The following is a 22,905-nucleotide window of genomic DNA, read 5'->3' as shown; positions in this document are numbered from 1 at the left end:
ACGCCATAGATCTGATGACTATGTCGGAAAGAGATGGGTATGATTCAACAGACGCAATAATTGTCAGTGAAAGGAGATCTTGCGCAAGAGTCCGTAATCAGAATGTGCTGACATTGCAGAGACAGTTATCTGGAGCTGCTGAAAAGCAAAACTGTGACATGGAAGTGGGAAGAACCAACTGGTTAAAAGCGATACCGGTATTTTAGTTCTGAATAAAGGTTATTTTTCGATACTTGTTTGGTCTCAGTTATAATAAGATATTTTTACTTGATTTTATTTTTATTTATTTATTTTTGTATTAATCTGATAAATAACCGGCTTAACAATCTATCATCACCGCAGGGATAAATTCTTGGATTGTAAATATTTCTTTTTAATAAGTAACATTTGTTCGTAAAATATTCATCGCTTTAAAGAATTTGGTGGCTACAGAAAATGGGAAAAGTAATGAGTCCCATTTTGATTAAATTGTGGGCACTGGTAAACTAGCAACGAACACATGTCGTAGGTACCGGTAGAGATTGCTGAGACAGCAGTGTACCTGTTGGCGCATGGCGTGGCACATTAGACGGTACGTATGTACGTGGTGAGTGCAAGGGTTGCTCGCACTTGATCTGTACAATAGTTGCTCGCTGTCATCCTCGGACATCGGTCATGTTATAGAATGCTACCAACCCTAGTCCTGTAGTTTTTTACAATGTGCAGTAGAAATAATAAAGGTCATTGCTTCTTCAGCTTTAGTAGGTTACAAATGGGAGAAGGTACAACAAACTTGCGAGATCATATAAAGGGGAAAACATCTCAAATGTCCCTTGGAAGAAAAGGTAATTTGATTGGTATACCTATAATTTTATTGACGTGCTATAAACCTGAGATGATAGCTGAACCCTTAATCTTGCAGTTTCCTCAGAGTGAGAAACTGAAACCATGCGCAAGTGATTCTGCACGAAAATCATCGACTTGTGACCTTTCGCTGTCGCCGTCCCTCTGCCTGTCTCCTTCACCACCGCCATTTTTTCTAGAAACAATGAGACCGATTCCTGCCATATCCTCAAACTCATATCACAGCTTCGTCGTCATGTGCTGCCATCCACGTATTTTTCATTTAATGGCAATATATTTGAACAGATTGACGAAGTGGCTACGTATAGATCTTTATCGCCTGTACTCGCGTGTTCATTCATGGAGGACTTCGAGGATAGCGCACTGAGGGCTTTGCACCCAACGTGCTTCTTGAGATATGTACACGATACATTTTAGTCTGGCCTCGTGGACGTGATGCCGTCAACAGATTTTCGGGACACTCCAGCTGTCTTCATCCTGGCATTCCATATACCATGGAAAACGACAGTGATGGAAGGCTTTCATTGTGGACGTCATAGTTTACAAAGAAATCATTGGTACTCTGAGACATAGGTTTCACCGAAATCCGGCACACATCGATCGGTATCTGCATGCTAATAGTTGACATTCACTGTACCAGAACAGTGGACTCTGATACGCATGGCGTATGCTATTTCTGATGCGGACAGTTTAACCCAAGATACTTAGAGAGAGAGATTCGTCAGCCTATGGACTCTCCGGAGGTGTATATAGAGGAGCATAGGTCTGTGGCCTTCAAGCTTTATGCTAGGGATATATCGTTCAAAATTAATAGTATCTTAAGGAATTTTAATTTTAGGAGTATGTTCCGTCCAACTTCCAATATTAGGGCACTACTCGGCACTGTCAATGTTCATTTTGGACTTAGCAAGCCAAGGGTATATAAAATTCCGTGCAAATGTGGGGAGGCTTACACCGGCCGTTCCACTCGTGCAGTTCAGGAGAGGTGCATGGAACATTGCCGTCACACGGGGCTACAACAACCGGTAAAATCGACAGTAGAGGAACAGTGCTTTATCGAGGGACACAGAAAGAAATTTGATGGGATTGTGATAGGTGCCAGTACTTCCACCATTTGTATCAGCTTTTATAAAGAGGCAATTAAAATGAACTTGGCAGACAATGTCATAATGTTTTCTTCTTGGCAAGATGTGCAATCATGTAGTATCCCGCATCAAGACATAACGTTCTTCGGTGCGAACAGACCGGCTGCCTGAAAATAGTCTTTGACTGCGATATATCGTTGACGTCGATGTTCCTGACGTTTACTATGAGGAGCAGCCAAAAGAAAACCGACAACCCACAAAAACGGGACCATTCAAAATTAATCACTACACGCATTCTGACATTATTCGACTGGAGGACAAGACGAACGATGGCTAATCCATAACCTCATCCAAGCTTTCACTTCCTCGTAAGACTGAAACTGTCCACGTACATCTTTCTTCAGGTTGCCGAAGATGTGAAAATCATACAGTCAAAGATCTGGGTTTTACGGAGGATGTTGCAGTGTTCCCCAAACAAATCACATTCATGTGATTGACAGTGTAGGAGAAACCATTATCGTACAACAGGGTGATTCTGTCCGACATCATTCTGAGAGCCCCAGGGCAAACGGCAAAGCCAGCTGTGGAATCATACCACATCTGCCACGCCAAAGAAATCCAAAGCTCTTCAAACAAGTTGAAGTAAGGTCACGACGACCTTTTTCTTCGACTGCAGGGACCCTCTGCACGTCGAGCTCCTCAAGCGTGCATCCACAATCAAGCGCAACGCCATGAAGACACTTTGCAGAAACTGCGAAGCGCCATAAAATGAAAACACCCAGGAATTCTGACGGAAAGAATCATCCTGTGGCACTCTGATGTCCATTGCCACAGTGTCGTCATCGACAGCTGCCCCATACAAGTGCGTTGGGAGCCTTTCTGTTCGTGTTAAATGTTAATGATCTGGAAGACGACATTACAGTATATAAGGAGGTATGCAGATGATTTATAATTATGTACAAGATGAAATTACCTTGTCGTAATACAGTTGGGAAACACTCTACCGACTTCCGTACCGCATGAAACCTTCACCATGTGACCTTCGCGTCTTTGACACCTGAAAAAGGACATCCGTGGACGTCCGTTTCAGTCAGGCAAAGAAGTGCTGTAGTTGGTACGGTGACTGATCCGTCACTAGCGGACCTCCTTCTACGAAACAGGAATTGATTGTCTCGTCTCCCAGTGCGATAAGTATCACAAAGCGCGTGGCGATTATTATTGAATGGAACCATTCCAGAGTCCCACTGTGGCGGGTGTACGGTTTTCATCTGTCTGTCCCTAATACGCAACATGGCTATATGGTCGTGCACTATGCGATAAATCATGTGTCTGTACCCTAGGGCGCTAAACACGGGTGGCTGCTGAGGCACTGAATGCCGTCGAGATGGTCATCCTGAGCCCAGAGATTACATACTCACGGTGTACGATCTTCTTTAAGAGAACTAACACTGCAATGCGGTTCCTAGCTGAGACAGCCTCTAGATAATCTGTCCTTCGAAATGTGCATGTAGCATTACTTCTATCTCGTCTTTGCGGCTGCACTGAATTTATTGTGTCTATGGCCAAGCTTGTAGTAGATTTCATGCAGGATTGACTGAAGTGAACTGCAGAGGTTATTTCCAATTGTACCACGTGTAACGGTCTGCTCCTGTTCCATGTGTGAATGAAGCACTGGACGAATGACTCCTTAAATACCTCTGTGCACGATGCAATAACCGTAAACTTGTCAATCCGGTCAGAAGGGGTGCGATACGTAAGGAGGTGTAGCATATTTCCAGATTCTTCCCTTAATAGAGTTTATTGGGACTTGCTTGAATTTCGCGCGGTAGGTGTCCACCTCACGATTTTCTAAAAGGCTGTGACGCTCTCCTATGAGCGATTCAAATATGTGATCATTTACTCTGCCCTTGTGTGTGTACATTCAATATCCAGTGTCCAGTTCGGTATGAACCAACAAAAAAGTTTTGATCCTTTACTCTGTAAAGTAAAATGCCTGGCTTGTACCCAATCAGTGTTTGAATCCGACGTAAAATCATTTCTTCCGGCAATCTCACGATCAGTTTACGAATTTTTGTTTGCTAACTGATAGCCTATAAAAACGATAAATAATAAAAGAAAAAAGTAGTTCTTAACTGTAGTTGCTTCTGTAAGACTAATAATTAATGTGCCCGTAATTGATGTCATTAATTACTCGTAAATATCGTGTAAAGTGACCCGTTCCATATCATTTCGATAAAAGAATCGTTCCATTGGTTAATGGAAAATGTAACTGACTCCTATTTGGTATGAGCCGAACAAAGCTAAACAGTATTTTTTAAGGGTCACATGCCTGCTATGTAAGATTTCTCTCTTGTAGACTCACTGATTTTTTTCCGGAATCCGAGCAATGAACTACGTCTGAGCGTATGTGATCACTCAGTTTCATATCCCCACAATATGCACTTTCGTGAGTTGAATGATTTTTGTGTGTGTTTTCTGATTTTTATTCCGTACATCACTGTAAATTACCTGGAATAATGCTTAAACTACCATTCACGTTGTCTGCCAGACCATTATATTTAACGCTAACTGCTCACTCTCAAATTTCGTTCAATAGGCCAAAAAGAAAAAGCAAATGGCTCTGAGCACTATAGGACTTAACTTCTGATGTCATCAGTCCCCTAGAACTTAGAACTACTTAAACCTAACCAACCTAACGACATCACACACATCCATGCCCGAGGCAGGATTCAAACCTGCGACCGCAGCGGTCGCGCGGTTCCAGAGTGTAGCGCCTAGAACTGCTCGGCCACTCCGGCCGGCTCAATAGGCCATTTGTCATACTTTCAGTAATAATCATTTATGGGATACTAAGTGAAATACATTTCGAATGAAAAAAATATCGAAATATATTACCTGTAACTGGTTGCCTTGATCTCGATTTTCACGCTATGATGTGAGAAAATCGCAAGTTAGACTTTCCGTGAGCTGCGTTTTGGAGTTCACGCTGGTAGACACGGAGGATATTATTCTGTTCGAGATACCACAGATCGCCGCCCGTCCTGTTTCACCAGAGTGAACAGCCTATGATGTCCGACATCTTTGATGAGGGGTAGCCCCCCCCAACCGCAAGACGTTGAATACGTTGCAACATTCTACAACGAACAGATGAGAGTGATATACAGCCGTGCATCTGTTTGTATCGATAAATGCTTGTGCGCGAGAAATTTCGCTGTTCCGTTACTTGTTGGGGGATTTCGAGGCGTTCCGGCAGAGGACACGCGAGTACCTGCAGAGACCACTTAACGTCGAGCGCGCCTGCGCAGATCGGTCCCTCTTGGTCCGTAGGCTGTGTGGTGTTGTTTCGCTCCCACCTCTGAAGTAGTATCTGTGCACTGACGGAATGCAACCGATGTACACTCATCAGTTAGAACATTATAACCACCTACGTATTAGCCGGTATGTCCTACTTTGGCACGGGTAACAGCGGCGACGCGTCGTGGCATGTAAACAAGGAGGCCTTGGTAGGTCGATGTAGAGAATTGGCGCCATATCTGCACAGAGAAGTCGCCTAATTCCCGTAAATTCTGGGGAGTGGGTCGATGAGCTCTGACACCACGTTGAAACACATCGCAAATGTATTCGGTCGGGTTCAGATCTGGCGAGTTAGGGACTAAAACATCTACTGGAACACGCCACTGCGTTTCCGAACGACATCATCACACCTCTGGTCTTGTGAAATGTTGCATTATCTTGCTGAAAAGTACCACTGCCATTGGCAGACATGGTCGTCATGAAGGGGTGTACAGTCGTGGACAAAACGAGCGAGACCCCTCGCCTTTTCGTTATGCTGATCCGCACAGCTTTAAAGTCTGCTGCACAGCATAACAGGCAAGGCGACGAAGTGCTACCAACATACTATGCAAGTTCGCTCAGCTAATGTCTGAGATAGCTAGCACTGGAGAAACTCGCGCTTCGAAGACGCCACAACATCGTCTGCCACCACTTCGTGGGAAACGAAATACCTCAAGTATAAGCCAATGTGTTGTATTGGCATATCGTCACTATGACTTGGATCTAAAGTGTGGTTATGGATATTACGTATACTCAGATTGCGAATCTAACATCATGAATAAAGAGAAGGGGGAAATCAATTAAGCGTCCTTCCTCTTCCCTAACATCAAATATATTTTACTTATTCTTTCTTAAATGAACTGTGCAGAAAATCATTCACCAGAAGTGAATAACTTTTTAGCAACACCACATGATATTAACAGCCTGCCGGTGCAGGTTAGCCGTGCGTTTGAAGGCGTCATATCGCGGACCGCGCGGCTCCTTGCGCCGTCAGTTCGAATCCTTCCTCGGGCATGGATGTGTGTTACGTTGGGTAGGTTGAAGTAGTTCTAGATCTAGGGAACTGATGACCTAAGCAGTTTCGTGGCAGAGTTCTTAGAGCCATTTTTTGACCTTTCACGTAAATTCTCTTTACATAAACAGCCGTATCTTTAGATTGCGTTGACATAGCTCACTTTTTTACACCACCAAGGGACCGTATACCGCAGGTAGTGCGATACATTTCCGCTTATTATGCCCACCCGTGCTCGAGGTAAACGGGTTTTAAGGGTTGGGTAGACAGATAGACGGTCAAGAAAGTGAGACTAGTAGGGTTCCATTTTTAGCGATTTACATGACGAAATCCTAACAACGAAAATAGCTACCACAGTTACTGAAGATGAGGGCCGCATATTAATTTCCTCTACTCTTTATTCGAAATATTCCAGTTGCAGTCGATACATCGGCATATTAATCGTAGCTACGCATTCGATCCAAATCACGCTTATAGGAATGAAAATAAAATCCATTTGCCTATACACATGGTAATTCAGATCCCACTATTAATGCCCACCGCGTTTTGGATGGGCGAGCATTCCCATTGCTAGCTACCTTAAGGAACACTTCGGCTAATGAACGTCTTCTGGCTGAGGCACGTCTAATGGAGAATTCGAAACATTGTAGAATACGTTTGGCTGCTACGTCGCCGTTTATTTCCTGGGGTGGTGCAGAATTATCCTAGTAAATTTACTAGCTAATAACACTGTTATTTCGATAAACATCCCGAATGATTGTCAAATAAGTGGTGACAAAGGTAGACAGTTCATGTTTTTGAGTCCAGAAAAATCTATGCAACAGAAACTGCAGATCACTTTGCCACTTTCATTGCGAAATTGCCGGCTTATTCATGTCTGTGGTAATAATAGAGGGCTGTTTGCCTGGGTTGTCTGCTAGCGTAGTGAAAGGTGTTTGCTACTGTTAGGGAGGTCTGGTTTGTTTTCGGTTCTAATCTTGATACAAGCAGATAGACTATTAGTAAAGGAATTTTAAGAAATTCTCGCGTCCCCAATACGTTTTATTCCTACCTTTATTATGGACCTATTACTAAAGGAATTTTAAAAAATTCTCGCGCCCCCAATACGTTTTATTGCTACCTTTACTCTGTACCGGCGCACTGTGGATGTCGATATGAAACTCTTGTAGAATTTTATACTGGTTATTGCCTACTTTTTCCGCTTCTGTCAATTAAATTGACTCAACTGTGGCACTGAATGATTTTTAACTGAATTTCTTTATGAATCTTCACGCACTGCTAAATTTGCACACTTTCGTGGTACGTCAGCAACGATAATCCAGTATGACTGGTCTGAACGTTGACACAGGCAATCTCACGTCCGAATGCGCATAATATTTTACTAATTCGTAACGATCTGGGGTACCATGTCTTACTAAAACAATTATGTTATCTCGATAAGCTGAAATTCATTTTTATTAGTACATTTCATATTAATTAATGTTCCTTCTTTCATTTACATCTTATATTTAGGTGTTATGGTTAACACACTAATCAGCATTAATATAGTCTTACACATGATTGAAAACAGTCTGATAAATTTCGGAAAGTTTTTCAGTTTCACGCCTGTGCATAGTATGTTGGTAGCACTTCGTCGCCTTGCCCGTTATGCTGTGTAGCAGACTTTAAAGCTGTGCGGATCAGCATAACGAAAAGGCGAGGGGTCTCGCTCGTTTTGTCCATAACTGTACATGTTCGGCAACCAGTACGATACACCTTGGCGGTCATGGTGCCTTGCACGAGCTCCACTGGACTCATGTATGCCCGTGAATATTCCTCAGATCATAACTGAGCCGTCGGCAGCTTGTCTCTGTCGCCCAGTACATGTGTAAAAGGAACTTTTCCCGTGTAAGACGACGGACTGGCCTCGACTCATCGGCTTGGTGAAGAAGGTATCGGGATTCATCAGACCATGTAACGATCTGCCACTGCACCAACGTCCTGTGTCGATCGTCACGTACCCACTAAAGTTGTAGTTTCTGATGCTTGGTGTTAACGCTGACACAAGCATGGGTCGTCGACTGCGGAGGCCCATCATTATGTGTGTTCTGTGCACTGTGTGTTCAGATGCCCTTGTACTCTGCCAAGCATTAAAATGTGACAGTTCCACCACAGTTCGCCACCGGTCCCGTTTTACCAGAGTGCACAGCCTATGATGTCCGACATCTGTGATGAGGGGTAGCCGCCGAACCCCATGATGTCTGGACGTGGTTTCACTTTTGTTTCACCTCGAAGACACTCACCATGAAGACACTTGGCGAACACTCGAGAAGTCGTGCAGTTTCCGAAATGCTCATGCGGAGCCTCTGGGCCATCGCAATCTGCCCTTGGAGAAACTCGCGCCTGCCCCATTCAACATCGGACAACACGCTCGCTGTTACTGCATTAGCGGTGCGTGTGTGTGACTAATAGCATATCTTCGCCAGGTGACGCTGCTTCCGCCTGGAAGGGTTTATATCGATAATAGGTCAATTGTGATAATGTTATGGCTAATTATTCCCACGTGAAACGGTGGGCTAAGGTGATGAAGAGTGGTATTTACCAGTGATCACTGCTTGTATGTGGCGCACGGCCATCTGAGGAAAGTCTAAAATCGAGATGGCCTAAAACCTTATGCCGGTGGGTATTCGGTGTACTGGGTGGAGATTGATGAACAGTACTTGTGTTATCGAAGCTGTACATAGATCCTACTAAAGCCGGTGAGACTAATTGTTAAACTTCAGCTAAGCACCCATTAATGCTTGTTGTCACACTTTGTAAAAGTAAAGTAAAACAGACAGTGTCTTATGTGCGTTTTATTACATCAAGGTAACCTTATTTTAGATAAGCTATTTTAAGAAAGAGGCCTGTCGAAGCTTAAACATTTTTTAGGTATGACCTAAGCTGTGTTCGACTGGAAATCTGTGGTATACATTCAGTTAAATATGGATAACGATACATGGTTAATTGCGTGCCAAATGTTTAATCTGCAGTTATATTCCAGGACAATTTGGTTTTTATTTTCCTTGGTAATCTTGAGGGTGTTCTCTTTATGTTTGCATGTATATTATTTCTGTAACTCTGCTCTGTTATGTCGTAGTAAATTTAGCTGTTAATGTGGCACTGCGTAACTGAAATAGTAGAAGCAGCCTGTGAATGAGCTTATAAAGTTTTTCTGGGATTGTTTGTTTTGAATTTTTTGTCTTCCTTTTTGTTAAATTTAAAGGTTTAAAAGACGTATTCTTAATTTTACGGTGTAAAGTGAAGCGCCGGCACGCCGGTCGGGCAGGAGAGAGCAGAGAGGGCTTTGGAGAAAACGTCAGCCAATTGCACACTGACCGATCCCTCTCCAGGAATTCCCGGCGGGGTCAGGGATTTTCTCTGCCTCGTGATGACTGGGTGTTGTGTGATGTCCTTAGGTTGGTTAGGTTTAAGTAGTTCTAAGTTCTAGGGGACTGATGACCATAGATGTTAAGTCCGATAGTGCTCAGAGCCATTTGAACCTCTCCAGGAGGACAACGCGGCAGCAGCGACCTCTGTGCGAAGGGTACATAAGCGCCGAGCCCGAATTGTCGCTGTCGGTTCTACAGTAGCATCAAGATTAGACACTGGTTTAGCAGTGACTTAAGAATTTTATATACTGAAGAGATTCCTCATATTGTCTGTCGCCGTTTGCATGCGACACATGTAAATCTCAGAGTTAAGTATTTCCATTTATCTTATTGTAATAAAAACTCATTAATACGATTTCTTTGAATGTTCTCTAGCGATCCGAGAAAACAGATTTCCTAGACTCCTCATAAATGACGACTACGCAGCATTCAGCACTTTAAAGTTAATATCGATTGTTGTTCCCTAAATTATGCAATATTTCTTTCGTAAATATGTCTAGGAAGGAAGAAAATGTCCGACAGAATTTTGTATATTGTGACCTGGCCCCCTCTGCTCCATACACAACTAACTTACCACCTCACGTAAGCAGATGTGGTGTATGCCTGCTTCAACCTTGTGGCCAAAGATTCTTTTTTGAATAACATATACAGTAAATTATGATCGAAAGGCTGCTAACTTCGCCACCACTTCCGTACAGGAGCTGACAGATTTTGTCGAGGGTGTTTTTCACTTCTAGCGATTTTCACCGTTTCTCAAAGCTGCTAATATGTATGTAACTTACCACTGCAGTGATCCAAATATGAAACTGGACAGATCCCTTGATCCTCCATTGATTTTAAAGCCGTTTAACAGTACTTCTTTGGTAGTTGAGCAGTTATTAATCAGGATGACTTCTGATCCATTTTAGGGATTCAAGAAATCCATGTCATTAGGCATGAATGCGCTCATCGCAGTGAAATGGGGGTGCTAAACACTATCTCGTTAGTGTCTCGGTTAGTCATGAACACGTACTTATAAAATTGATTTCTCACCGATGGTATAAATCTCACATCCATTACCTCTGATCTTCCTGAAATCGGATGTGTTTATGAATGGGTGTCCTAAATGTAGGTTTCTGTAAGTGTAACTTTTATAAATTTCTCACTCATACCAGCAGTGTTTCCCTAAGGAGCCTATCAGGTAACATTATTAGAATTAACTAGCAGCGGAAAAATTCCATTTAACATAGGGAATTCCTTTGGCGTTATTAGGTATCTGATCAGTTAACAGGTAAAGCATTTTTGTTGTAACTGGTGACAAAATACATTGAAGAATTCTTTGTGGAAATCTGTCTGAAAAATTTAATTTGAGGGCCAAAGGACCTGATGATAAAACAACGTGTGAATTGGTTTAATTCTTTTTATTCTATTTAGTACGGAAACACAGTCGAGTCTGTAATTTCCACACACAAAAGGAGTGATTCAGTGCTTGAAGAGTACAATATAAAATTCAGTTAACGGATCACAGAGATAAAGCACCACAGAATTAATTTCAAACAGTTACCGTTCTGAGGAATGCTGTAATTTGGATTAAAATGTAGTATATTGGTCCAGTAAAGGAATTCATACCGTCATACACTCTAATTACTCACAAGGAATTTATGTTTTACATCGGAACTGAATAAGAAGCTACCTTGAGCTGTATATTGTAAAAGCAATAGACTCAGGTGCATGAAATATTTCAGCGTCTGTTAAAGACGAAGAATTTTACTACTCGTTTTCATTCGTCCATAATATACAAAAGAAATCAGCATCTGCATGGCGTAAACACGTTCAGATGTTCACGAATCTGCTCTAGAAATAACGTTCGTTACGTGATACAGCTGCCTAACATACCAGAACTGGAATTGCTCGAATCAAGTAATACTTGTATTGCGTCAGGGCGGTTGGTTGGTTGATTTGGGAAGGGGACCAAACAGCGAGGTCACTGGTCTCATCTGATTAGGGAAGGACGCGAAAGGAAGTCGGCCGTGCTCGTTTAAAGGAACTATCCCGCCACTTGCCTAAAGCGATTTAGCGACATCACGGGTAACCTAAATCAGTATGGCCGGACGCAGGTTTGAAACGTCGTCGTCCAGATTGCGAGTCCAGTGTGTTAACCACTGCGCCATCTCGCTCAGTAAGGCACTTATTGAAGAAAGAATCAGATCTCTCTATTTGCACCTTCATGTGATATACTGAGCACTCCGTCTACAGGCCATAAGTGGCCCATCGGGACCATCCGACCGCCGTGTCATCCTCAAGTTGAGGATGCGGATAAGAGAGGCGTGTGGTCAGCACACCGCTCTCCCGGTCGTTATGATGGTTTTCTTTGAGCCGCTACTATTCGGTCGAGTAGCTCCTCAATTGGCATCACGAGGCTGAGTGCACCCCGAAAAATGGCAACAGCGCATGGCGGATGGAAGGTCACCCATCCAAGTGCCGGCCACGCCCGACAGCGCTTAACTTAGGTGATCTCACGGGAACGGGTGTATCCACTGTGGCAAGGTCGCTGCCATGATATACTAAGGCCAAGAAGAAAATAGTTAGTGATGACTATACGATGACTGGACGAACATTGGATATTCACTCACTTTTTGGTTGGATCGCTAGAGCAACATTTAAACTGAACTACGAGACTGTCTAACACTTCGTCTCGTAGATAAAACATTGCAAGAAATGATTCTGACATTCTGTAATAGGAAAGCAACAGCAAAATTTATTTGCCCATGGAGTCCCACACTTACTAAAGCTGTATGTTGTGTGTAATAACATCCTAATGCCCCTCAAAAACACTACCATTTTCTGTGGGAATCACTGAATTTATCACTTACAGAAAATTCTAACACTTGAAAATGTACATGGTGTCCATAAAGTCCATTTAGAATTTCAAAATTTGGTTACAGCGGCAGTTGTTGAAATATTTTAACAAAATTCTTTTATTGTAATCACTGTTTACTACACTTTTTATATAAACTAAAATTTAGTTGTTCAAATACACTGTTGATGGAAGTAACTAAACCACCATAAAATGTCAACTCCTCAAGAGAAGGCACAATGTGTGTCCTGGTTCAATGAGACAAAATCGGATGTTCAGACTCAACAAAAATTCAGAACGAAGTATGGAACAGATCCACCACCACGTCCTTCAGTCCGTGCATGGCACAAAAAATTTATGGAGACAGGGACAGTGTTGGATTAAGGGAGGAGTGGATGACCAAGAACATCCGAGGAAAACATCGATCGCGTCTTGAACGTCTTCACTCGTTCACCTGAGAAGTCTATCCGCATTTCTGCCAGACAGTTGCAACTACCACGTTAAACTGTGCATAAGGTCCTCCACAAGAACTCACGGTTGTACGCTTACAAGGTGCAGCTGATACAGAGACTTGAGACAAATGACAAGCCAAAATGAACAGAGTTTGCACTCGGCATGCTGGAACGGCTTTTGGAGAATGAAGCATTCCTCAAGCGAGTTTGTTTCAGTAACGTGGAAACTTTTCATGTTTCTGGGACATTAAACAGACACAATGTGAAAATCTGGCGATCTAAACACTCCCATGTAACTAGGGAGCTTCACCGGGATAGCCCAAAAGTGAATGTGTGGTGTGGAAGCATGTATAACCGAATAATTGGTCCATTTTTTTTCAACGAGTCATCAATTACTGCAGATGTTACCTCGACCTTCTGACCGAATACGTAGCACCTCAACTGATTGACTTACTACCAACTATCATTTTCCGCAAGATGGTGCACCACCACATTGGGGACTGTTTGTTCGTCGGTTCCTCAATGAAACATTTCCAGGCAGATGGATTGGGAGGGTTCCAGGCAGATAGATTGGGAGGGATGGGCCAATTCCTTGGCCATCGTGTTCGCCAGATATCACTGCCTTGGACTTTTTTTATGGGGGTATGTGACATATATCGTGTATCAAAGACAGATACGGGACACTATTGACTTGAAGCAAAGGATTCGTAATGCCATTGCCACCATTGATGACGCTATGCTACAGCGAACATGACAAGAAGTCGAGTGCCGTCTTTATGTGCTTCGTGGAACTAAAGGCGCCCCTTTTACAAAAGCTGGTTACTATAAAAGAAATGTTGTTAAAATATTTCAATAACTGCCGTTGTAATAAAATTTTGAATTTGTAAAGAGACTTCAGGGGCACACTGTATATTATGTACACGGGGAAAGTACTCTGCATGTAGATGATAACATTTGCGGCTGTTCCAAGAAGCTTGAAATTGCTGCTTTGAGATGAAAATGTTGACAGGAAGGAATTCGTGGTGGCCGCATCAAACAATTCTGTGTTAACAAAACACATAAACACAAATAAAATCAAAGTGGAATAAACAACAACAAACACTAAGCACTCTTTCAAAAATAATAAAGTTTTTACAGACAAAAATAGAAAGCATCAAACCACACAGTCTAAAAACGTCTGGTCAACCTTACTAACATACAACTAACTAACCAAGAAATAAATTTTCTAGAGAAAGGCCCAAAATACCATGCCAACATACACATTGCATACAAGACAGTGGACAATCTGATCACAGTAAGTCAGTACATCATATAACAACAAGAAAGAAACAGCACCCAAACTTCAATTGAGGTCTGACTAGACAATTTGTTGCAGAATAAGTAAGATGCATATGGAAAACTAAAACATTGTATTGACAGGAACAAAAACTGAACAAGAAAAAACCTCCAGAAAAATAAAGGACAGACTTAAAAAAATGAGGCACTCATTACGAGATCAGACAATGGCAGCACCATGATAATAATAATAAAACAGGATGAATTCAAGGAAAAAACATTAAAATTTCTGGAAGACAACAACATAACAAAGCTAACCAGTGCCACAACACAAAGATACTAGAAAAACACACTATCACTCCTAAAAAGTGTCTCACACATATTCACAAATCAAAATGTGAAATGGCTGAAACCAAAGAACCTCCAAGCACCCACACTGAAAAACCTACTAAAGATCCACAAGCACGGCATTCTCATGTGCCCCGTAGTCAATTTCAGAAGTGTACTCACGTACTACTTAGCCAGAGAAATGCACACATTCCTACAAACCAATACATATACACAAATGACAGAAACATGCACAACACTGAGGAGCTGATACAACAAATCAAAGACATCAACATACCCACAACAGTCGCACTCACATCATTTGACATCACATCCATATACACCAATATCCCCACCACAGAAACCATCAACATCATCAAACAACAATTAGAACAACAAGCCAAAATTTCTGAATCCCATATAAAATTAATAGCTAGCATTCTAAAACTAACCACAGAGCAAAACTATTTCTCAGTTGACAATCAGTTATGCCTACAAGGAGACAGGCTTCCAATGGGGTCACCAGTCAGTGGACTCCTAGCCAACATTTTCGCAATCAAACTGAAAATAAAATATTTTAAACAGTAATAATAACCAAAGAATACAGGGTAATATATTGGTATCGTTATGTAGATGACATGATACGCCTTCTAGATGAAACACCAAGTCGCATCCAACAACTCTACAGTGATATAAACAAAGTACACCCAAAAATAATATTCACCATAGACCCACTACACGACAAAAGCTAAACTTCCTTGACCTCACAATATACAGACACAGCAACCAACACCAATTCTCCATATTGAGGAAAGTGACCACCACCAACACAGCCATTCACAAAGATTCGAATCATCCGATTACACACAAACTAGCCAACTTCCAGTATTTGCTATGCAGACTGAACAAAACTCCACTCACTGAAAACATCTACAAAATGAATTACAGACAATCAGACAAATAGCTGTAGAGAATGGATATGACAGAAAAAAAGACACCGAATACACAAAAAGACACCCAACACACAAAAAGACACCAAACACACAAAAAGACACCAAACACACAAAAAGACACCAAACACACAAAAAGACACCCAACACACAAAAAGACACCCAACACACAAAAAGACACCCAACACACAAAAAGACACCCAACACACAAAAAGACACCCAACACACAAAAAGACACCCAACACACAAAAAGACACCCAACACACAAAAAGACACCCAACACACAAAGAGACACCCAACACACAAAGAGACACCCAACACACAAAGAGACACCCAACACACAAAGAGACACCCAACACACAAAAAGACACCCAACACACAAAAAGACACCCAACACACAAAAAGACACCCAACACACAAAAAGACACCCAACACACAAAAAGACACCCAACACACAAAAAGACACCCAACACACAAAAAGACACCCAACACACAAAAAGACACCCAACACACAAAAAGACACCCAACACACAAAAAGACACCCAACACACAAAAAGACACCCAACACACAAAAAGACACCCAACACACAAAAAGACACCCAACACACAAAAAGACACCCAACACACAAAAAGACACCCAACACACAAAAAGACACCCAACACACAAAGAGACACCCAACACACAAAGAGACACCCAACACACAAAGAGACACCCAACACACAAAAAGACACCCAACACACAAAAAGACACCCAACACACAAAAAGACACCCAACACACAAAAAGACACCCAACACACAAAAAGACACCCAACACACAAAAAGACACCCAACACACAAAAAGACACCCAACACACAAAAAGACACCCAACACGCAAAAAGACACCCAACACGCAAAAAGACACCCAACACACAAAAAGACACCCAACACACAAAAAGACACCCAACACACAAAAAGACACCCAACACACAAAAAGACACCCAACACACAAAAAGACACCCAACACACAAAAAGACACCCAACACACAAAAAGACACCCAACACACAAAAAGACACCCAACACACAAAAAGACACCCAACACACAAAAAGACACCCAACACACAAAAAGACACCCAACACACAAAAAGACACCCAACACACAAAAAGACACCCAACACACAAAAAGACACCCAACACACAAAAAGACACCCAACACACAAAAAGACACCCAACACACAAAAAGACACCCAACACACAAAAAGACACCCAACACACAAAAAGACACCCAACACACAAAAAGACACCCAACACACAAAAAGACACCCAACACACAAAAAGACACCCAACACACAAAAAGACACCCAACACACAAAAAGACACCCAACACACAAAAAGACACCCAACACACAAAAAGACACCCAACACACAAAAAGACACCCAACACACAAAAAGACACCCAACACACAAAAAGACACCCAACACACAAAAAGACACTCAACACACAAAAACACACCCAACACGCAAAAAGACACCCAACACGCAAAAAGACACCCAACACGCAAAAGGACACCCAACACGCAAAAGGACACCCAACACGCAAAAGGACACCCAACACGCAAAAGGACACCCAACACGCAAAAGGACACCCAACACGCAAAAGGACACCCAACACACAAAAGGACACCCAACACACAAAAGGACACCCAACACACAAAAGGACACCCAACACACAAAAGGACACCCAACACACAAAAGGACACCCAATACATAAAAACAAAAGCCTCCCCATCAACTTACACACAGAACACACATATGAGCTCACATGAACAAGAAATACTCACAACGCCAAACAAGTGGTCACCTCTCACCTACAACAACAAATCAGTCCACAGAATAGGCAATATACTCAAAAACCTAGGGATAAAAGTAGCCTACACTACACACAACTCAACACAGAGAAAAATTAGGATAACCAACACAAGCAAAGCGAAACACAGCACATCTGGTATTTACTAACGAATGCGTCAGTACTACAAATCAGTTTATATAGAACATACAAGCAGAAACTTTAATACCAGATACACGGACCACAGAAGAGCATTAAAAGGTAACAGCTGTCATTTTATATTTGCTGAACACCTTAAGGACAAGAAACATAGCCCAACAAACATCAATACTGATTTGAAAATTATCAGTTACAAAAAGCCATAGTGGAAGGAAAACAAGTGATAAATGAATACACAGCTCTCTGCAGTGGAACTCTGTTCTCTGACCACAAGGAATTATTAGACATGACCAACCCATATAGCTCTCACCCCCTCCCCACCCACACCCCCTTCTCACACACAGACACGCACAAAATGTCCTTAAACCTACTGTCTGTCTGTCTGTCTGTCTGTCTCTCTCTCTCTCCGTTTTTTACACCACACACACACACACACACACACAGAATTAATTAATATTGGGCATCGCCATAACAGTTTTCAAATAGTAATTTTGGCTTAAATAAATTGTCTACTTTATTGTGTAAGTGGTTGCAAATGACAAACAGTGAAACGAAACAGTCACTGTAGAAACATAATACATCTGGAATACCACAACATGTGCTAAAAATGTATGAATTCATAATTTTATATAAATTTGTTAAATACCTGTAATTTCGATTTTAAAACTAATATTTACATATATATACAAACAGTGAAGAACATTCTTTATCTTTAACAACTATAAAAATAAAATCCCACTGAAGATGCAGCATCTGCAGTGAAACATGTTTGGGTTAGAAAACAAAATTGTGATTTGCTAAAGGCGGACCCTATCCAAAAACATATGTATTCTGCAGGAAATAGAAGTTAGGGATATAGGTCAGTAATGTTTTTACTTTTCTTATGCACTGGAGTCACGAGAGCTTTTCTCGGGTCGCTTGGGACTTTGCAGTGGGCGAGAGACCCACGATAAATGCAAGCTAGGTAAGGGGCATGTCTTAAAGTACTCTTTGTAAAATCGAAATGAGATTTCATCCGGACCTAGTAATTTGTTTTCCTTCAAATCCTGTAGTTGTTTCTCTAATCCAGGTATAACTATAACCATATCGTCCATAGGGGAGTATATCCGATGGTCAAATGACGGTATGACTGTCACGCTACGTAATGTTCATATCTCTGTGTACGTGTGGGTTGGTTGGTTGTTTGAGGTTGAAGGGACCAAACAGCAAGGTCATCAGTCCCTTGTTTCAAATAGACTCCATTCTGCTAACGGGACATCTCAGAGAAGTCAGAACAATAAAACGGGAAAAGGGGAAACGTAAAAGGGCAGTCACGGTGTCATTAGTAAAAACAAATGAGGAAAGTTGGCAAGAGAACGAACCCAACACTATGCTGAAGCAGCATAGGCAAGACCACCTGTGACTTGAAAGGTACAACTGCTATAATGCAGAAAGTACGTATGGGAATAAAAAAACTAACCAAGCCTTAAAAAGAAGGGGTAAAAACAGAGTAAAAGGGGAAGAAAACAAGATTCCGGTCAGGGAGGTGAATCGGGAATCTCTGAACACTGCCTACAGTGGGAGACACCCAAACACTCACCGCCCTGCCCCAACACCAGAGGGAGATTAAAAACTTTAAAACTGAGAATAAAAACCACTCTCCCGGAGGAAACCTAGAACCAGATAGACCATCCGGGAATCGTCAGCCTACATCAAAGATAAAGTGTGGGGGAGTCTGTACTTAGCACGCAGAGCCAAAAGAAGGGGGCATTCAACCAAAATGTGGGCCACTGACTGGAAGGCTCCACAACAACATAGCGGGGGTGGCTCATCACGCAAAAGGAAACCATGGGTCAGCCTGGTATGGCCAATGCAGAGACGACACAGTGTGGTCGAATCCTTGCGGGAGACGTGAAAGGAAGAACGCCATGGGCCTGGATTCACCTTAATTGCACGAAGTTTATTAGACAGTGGAGTAGCCTCCCAAGAATTGGCCCATGACTGTGCAAAGTGGGATTTGATGTGAAGCCGTAAATCCGCTGCAGGAGGGGTTACAGAAAACGGGGGGTAAGTAACTGCTCCCCCAGCCAAACGATCAGCGAGCTCATTACCCGGGATACCCACATGGCCCGGGACCCATAGGAAGTCAATGGAACAAGCAGCACGGTGAAGATCAGCGAGATGGTCATGGATGGCAGAGACCAAGGGGTGGCGCGAAAAACACCGGTCAATAGCAAGAAGGCCACTCATCGAGTCTGTACATAACAAAACGCGGTTGTGTTGGGATTGTTTAATAAAGGTAAGGGCCCGGGAAATTGCCAACAATTCCGCAGTAAACACCCCACATGAGGGTGGCAGCAGATGATTTTCTGTTCCAACAAAGGACGTGAAGGCATACCCAACATGATCAGCAGATTTAGAGCCATCAGTGTAAAAAACAACAGCATCCCGAAACTCCCATAAAATTTGGCGGAAAAAGGAACGGAACACCACCGGGGGGATGGAATCTTTCGGACAGCGGCGAAGATCCATCCGAATTCGAGGCCGAGGAACTAACCAAGGAGGGGTGGAGGGGAGGGAGCGAGGAAGACAGGACAAAGAAGGAAGCTGAAAATCACGGTTAAGAGACGCAAGGCGCAGCCCAACCGGTAAACCTGCCCGAGGGCGGGAGTCGGGCGGGCGACGTCCATGGTCTGGGAATAGGATAGAATAGTAAGGATGAGCGGGAGAAGAACGGATAGTAAGGGCATAAGACACCAGAAGCTGGGGGGGATCCCAGCTTCAACCAGGAGACTATCAACAGGGCTAGTAGGGAAGGCACCGGTGGCCAAACGGATACCACGATGGTGGACTGGATCCAGCACGTGCAGTGTGGAAGGAGCAGCTGAACCATAAACTTGACAACCATAGTCCAAACGTGACAGAACTAGAGCACGATAAAGACGGAGGAGGAGGAGGGAACGGTCCACACCCCAAGAGGAGTGGGCAAGGAAGCGAAGGACATTGAGTTTACGGAAACATCCTACCTTCAGGAGTCTGATATGGGGCAGCCAAGTGAGCTTGTTGTCCAAAAGAAGACCTAGGAAACGAAACTGTGGAACCACAGGCAATCTTTGTGCAGCGAGATAGAGCTCTGGATCAGGGTGGACCCTAGTACGGCGACAGAAGTGGACCACCAGCGATTTTAAAGGAGAGAATTGAAACCCGTGTGAGAGGGTCCATGCAGAGGCACGCCGTATAGCCACCTGGAGCTGCCGTTTTGCAGATGGCATCGAGGAGGAACTTACCCAAATGCAGAAATCATCCACATACAGGGCAGGGGCGACCAAGGGACCGACAGAGGCCACAAGTCCATCGATAGCAATGAGGAAAAGAAGGACACTCAAGACAGAACCCTGTGGGATGCCCGTCTCCTGGGTCCGTGGAGAACTAAAAGCAGTACCAACTCGAACTCTGAATGACCGATGGATCAGGAACTGGCGGATAAAAATCGGGAGTGGGCCCCGAAGACCCAACTGATGAAGGGTTAGTAAGATGTGATGGCGCCAGGCCGTGTCATAGGCCTTGCGAAGGTCAAAAAACACTGCAACCAAATGGCGGCGCTGGGAAAAAGCCTGCCGAACTGCGGATTCCAAGCGAAGTAAATGATCGATTGGAGATCGTCCCTCTCGAAAGCCACACTGGTAAGGGGACAATAGATTCCGAGATTCGAGGACCCAAGTGAGCCGACGGGCTACCAGCCGTTCAAGTAACTTACAACCAACATTGGTCAAACTAATTGGCCGATAGCTGTCAACAGATAGGGGGTTCTGACCAGGCTTAAGGACAGGAACCACAATGCTATCCCTCCACTGAGAAGGGAAGTCACCCTGGAGCCAGATACGGTTAAACACCCGAAGAAGACGGTGCCGTTGTGGAGCACTGAGATGTTGAAGCAGCTGGTTATGAATGGAATCTGGGCCAGGGGCCGTATCATGAGAAGAAGATAGAGCAGAAAGAAATTCCCATTCAGTGAAAGGTTCGTTGTAAGATTCTGACTCACAAGTGGTGAAACATAAGGTGACAGCTTCAGCCTGCTGTTTTTGATGAAGGAAAGCAGCTGGATAGGAGGCCGACGCTGATGCCACTGCAAAATGGGTCGCAAGATGTTCTGCGAGAACTAATGGGTCCGTACAAATGCCATCTGGGAGGTGAAGGCCTGGGAGGGTGGACTGCCGATGACAACCTTGGAGAGAGCGAAGTGTAGCCCATACCCGTGACAGAGGGACAGTGGAACCAAGGGAAGAAACGAATCGTTCCCAACATATCCGCTTGCTCTGTTTGATTAAATAACGGGCTTTAGCGCGAAGGCGCTTAAAGGTAGAAAGGCTGGCTACAGATGGGTGCCTCTTAAAGTGTTGCAAAGCTCGACGGCGATCACGGATGGCAATGGCAATGGCCGTACTCCACCACGGGACTTGCCGACGACGAAATTGTCCAGATGAGCGCGGGACAGCAAGGTTAGCAGCGCGAACAATCGCGTCAGACACGTCACGTAGGTCGTCATCAATACAACCCGACAAAGAGGGAGAAAACTCGACCTGTGCAGTGTATAGAGGCCAATCGGCGCGGTGGAAAGACCAACGAGGTAACCTGTCCATCGAGGAGCGGGAAGGGAGCTTGATAATCAACGGGAAATGGTCACTATCACAAAGGTCGTCGTGTGGCGACCAGTGTAATGAAGGGAGGAGAGAGGGAGAAGAAAGAGAAAGATCAATGGCAGAAAAGGTACCATGACCAGCACTGAAATGAGTAGGGGAGCCATCATTAAGAAGGCACAGGTCGTGGTCTGCTATAAATTGGTCTATAAGAAGACCTCGTCTAGATGGAAAAGCACTGCCCCACAAAGGATGATGAGCATTAAAATCCCCAAGGAGGAGGAAGGGAGGAGGAAGTTGCTGAAGAATGGTGGTTAAGGCAGCAGGTGTAAGAGTCCTGTCAGGAGGGAGATAAAGATTGCAAACTGTGACTGCAGAGTCTAAGTGGACCCTAACAGCAACCGCTTCCAATGTAGTTTGGAGAGGAATCCACGTGCTAGCAATGTCTGTACGGACCAAACGCCACCAGAAGCCCGCAAGGGTCCGACCCGATTTCGACAGAAAACACGGAACCCACGGAGGGTCGGTGAGTGAGCATCAGTAAAATGAGATTCCTGGAGAACCACACAAGCTGCTGAGTAGGACGAAAGAAGGGATTTCAATTCCGGAAGGTGACGATAGTAGCCATTACAATTCCATTGGAGAACGACAGAACGATGGTTTAAATGAGGGCTGAACACGCTAAATCCAGTCATACCGCCGGGTCCCCCCCCGTCACCGACAAGGAGGGGGCGACATCCATAAACGACAGGTCAGAATCCGGTTGTGAAGTCGGGGAAGGG

The sequence above is a fragment of the Schistocerca piceifrons genome, chromosome 4, assembly GCF_021461385.2.
Source record: "Schistocerca piceifrons isolate TAMUIC-IGC-003096 chromosome 4, iqSchPice1.1, whole genome shotgun sequence".
NCBI classification, from domain to species: Eukaryota; Metazoa; Arthropoda; class Insecta; order Orthoptera; family Acrididae; genus Schistocerca; species Schistocerca piceifrons.
Note: the sequence above shows the minus strand (reverse complement) of the source record.